This window comes from Limulus polyphemus, unplaced genomic scaffold (genome assembly GCF_000517525.1).
Source record: "Limulus polyphemus unplaced genomic scaffold, Limulus_polyphemus-2.1.2 Scaffold9709, whole genome shotgun sequence".
Taxonomy (NCBI): domain Eukaryota; kingdom Metazoa; phylum Arthropoda; class Merostomata; order Xiphosura; family Limulidae; genus Limulus; species Limulus polyphemus.
Window position 1 is genome coordinate 1 of NW_013675319.1, and position 3,643 is coordinate 3,643.

At 39.4% G+C, this 3,643-nt stretch overlaps 1 pseudogene; it reads right to left on the reverse strand.

The window, feature by feature from the left end:
* Nucleotides 1–731: 731 nt before the first annotated feature.
* On the reverse strand, nucleotides 732–2,165 carry LOC106476051 (annotated as a pseudogene).
* Nucleotides 2,166–3,643: the final 1,478 nt, after the last annotated feature.

The following is a 3,643-nucleotide window of genomic DNA, read 5'->3' on the forward strand; positions in this document are numbered from 1 at the left end:
GGGAGGCTCATTGTGCTCTCACGACCTCTTCCTTCCACCTTGACGTAGTTCGAGACTCTGGCCTGATGGAATGGATATCCATATGATTACTGATAAATCTTGAAAACCATGACATGATAAAAGTTGCCCTGTGTTGTTTGTTTGTTTGTAGTTAAGCACAAAGTTACACAATGGGCTATCTGTGCCCCGCCCACCACGGATATCGAAACCTGGTTTCTAACATTGTGTAAGTCCGTAGACTTGCCGTTCAGACACTAAGGGGGAGGGGGGGTTCTGAATTAACTAAATAAATATTTAAAAAGTCTATCTGGAAAGAAGCGTGCATGATTTTTACAACATAGAAAGGCGTGCATGATATTCGAGAATTTTGAATAGTTTGTATCAAACTTGTTTGTTTGTGTTTTTAACGCAAAGCTACATAAATTGACTACTTAACCTATGACCACCGCGTGGAATCGGGACCCGGATTTTAGCGATGTAAATCCGTAAACTTACCACTGACCCACAGGGTGTCAGGTGACTGTATTAAACTAATTAAATCGTTTAAATGTGTATACCTCCTCTGAGGTACGAGAAAATAGGTGAACGTTTTATAGTTTCAATTTATTTATTAATTTAAAACATGTCTACAATATTTAACAAGCGAGAAATTGGGTAATAATTCTAATAGTTTTGATTAACACATTAAACACATTGATTAACACATTGACACCATCTAAACATTGCTACAATCTTCAAGAAACGAGAAGTTAAATAATAATTTGATAACTCAAAAAAAACATCGGAGTCACTTAACAAGTGGGATAACGGTTCACAGAATAACAACAGAATATTCTTAAATTAATTCATAACTGCTCAGGGCACATCAGTTTTGGTGCTGTACAAAGATACAAGTTTCATGCTGTACTTGTGGGAATAACGAAACTCCGTTGGCTTTTTCGGATTCGTTGTCGAGCGGGAACTGGACTTGAAACACTTTATAAATATGGCGCAAAATCGCTTTCTAAAAACTTTGTTAAAAATAACATAGATGCTAAAGTTGACGGCTGAATTCAGAGTTACGAGCATGTTGGAGACGGGGATTAGGCGAGTAATATCGTAGTTGATGTGCTCCAGGAGATTGATTACAAAGGCTAAGATGTTGCACCAGAAGAAGACGACAACAACGCAGAGCAACATCGCCGCCAGTTTCTTCTCCTTGTCCCCTCTAAAAGTGGAGCTTCTCCTCCAGAACTTTGCTGTTTTTACAGTTCTCCAAATCAGTCCATTCAAAATAAACAACGAAGAGAAGGAAGAATATACATTACAATGGAGTAGAGCCAGACGTAGTAGACTTGGTAATACGTTTCGTTAAGTCCGAAGTTTGTAGTTACGACGACGTAAATGGTCGCGTTTGTCGAACAGTCGAATGACGCGTGTCGCTCGAGCTCCCAGAAGCGTGGAACGTTATAGGCAAAAGAAAAAACGAAAACTGCCACCAGCCATCTCCGGACCGTGGCTCTCGTGCAGGTGCGAGCCTTAAAAGGAAAGCATATAGCGACGTATCTTTCTATAGTGACCGCTACCGTCGTCCAAGCTGACCCCGTCTGTGCGAAGAGGGCTAGCGGGTATAACATGGGAGCCAAAAGTGGGAAAACTTTCCACTGGTACCGATGAAGGAGGGCAGTTGTGGTAGAAAGTTTGGGCAAACAGAAAAGAAGAAGAGATAAGATGAGAACCAGTGTATCAAAAAGAGTCAAAACCAGAAGACAGAGTTGAATTGGTGCTCTACGAACTGTTGGCTGAGATAGGACAGCGACACAGAGGACGTTAGCAATCACTCCAAAGACCGAGAAAACGGCACCGCACAAAGAAACAACGACTTCTGTAGAACCAGTCCCAGTGGAGGTGTTGGTGCAATTCTCTAGCGAGATATTAACTTCCATAATCTCGTACACAGAAAGTTACAGAAGGTACTGCATGTTTACTGCACAAAGCTACACAATGAGCTATCTGTGCTATGTCCACCACGGGTATCGAAACCCGATTTCTAGCGTTGTAGGTCCGCAGACATACCGCTGTGCCATTGGGGGTGGGGCATCCCTTGCATCAAATCAAGTTTTGATTTGATGCACACATATGTTTAGCGTCACTGAACCAGTACAGAGACTATACCGATACTTCTGTATTACGTATCAAACCTCTGATAGTGCCCTACTGAAGAGCTGAATAAGATTTTATACGCTGTGACCAAAATTGGCCACTCATATCTGTGTAGTTTTATAATATGTATAGCACCAATTCCCACGACACATACACTTATTCTCACTGCGCAATCTAACGATGACGTACGTGGGTACTTCAATTCACGTGCCTCGTGGGAGCCTTTATAGCAGTTTCGCTCAAAAGCGTTATTAAATGAAGTGGGTTTTTACGTTCGAGACTCGTCAGCTGTGGGAACCGAGTAAACATAATTAATATTTTCACACCTGATAAGATTAGTTTATCTCCTCCGTAACATAAGAAGCAACTGGTTCCCGATTTTAGGATAAGCGTGTCATATTTATATCAATACAATAATGTGGGTAAACTCACAACATTCTAGTTACAGACTGTTAGGTGTTATATCCTGGATATATATAATATCAACATTGGCTCCAGAAGTGGAGTAGGCAAGATACATTCGTTGTCCCATTAGTTGGCCCATTAGTTGTCCCATTAGTTGGCCCATTATTTGGCCCATTAGTTGTCCCATTAGTTGGCCCATTATTTGGCCCATTAGTTGTCCCATTAGTTGGCCCATTAGTTGTTCCATTAGTTGTCCCATTAGTTGTTCCATTAGTTCTCCCATTAGTTGGCCCATTATTTGGCCCATTAGTTGTCCCATTAGTTGTCCCATTAATTGTCCCATTAGTTGTTCCATTAGTTGTCCCATTAGTTGTCCCATTAGTTGGCTCATTAGTTGGCCCATTAGTTGTTCCATTAGTTCTCCCATTATTTGGCCCATTAGTTGTCCCATTATTTGGCCCATTAATTGTCCCATTAGTTGGCCCAATAGTTGTCCCATTAATTGTTTCATTAGTTGGCCCATTAGTTGTCGAATTTGTATAACAGAGTACACTTTCTTTACAGAAATACAAAAAAATATATATATTAGGTTAGAATTATTTTGTGAAGAATCCTAAATATAACAAAACAATATTATATGTTGATATTACAGTATAACTGGTGAAGGTAATAATACATGTTGGTATTACAATATAACTGGTGAGGGTAATAAATCATGCTGACATTACAGTATAACTGATGAGGGTAATAAGAGATGCTGACATTACAGTATAACTGGTGAGGGTAATAAATCATGTTGGGATTGCAGTATAACTGATGAGGGTAATAAGAGATGCTGACATTACAGTATAACTGGTGAGGGTAAAAAGTACATGTTGGCTTTACAGTATAACTGGTGAGGGTAATAATACATGTGTAAAGTTGCTCAGCTTTAGAATATTTTTGTAACGTAGTTTATATACAAAAGCAACAACTTAAACCTGTTACTACTAGGCGGAGCTCTAGAGGATTTTTTTTTCTTGCTAATCACTCAAAGGTTTTTTTTTATATATATAAAAAATTCCAACATCTAAAAAATATTCAAACAGTTCGATAC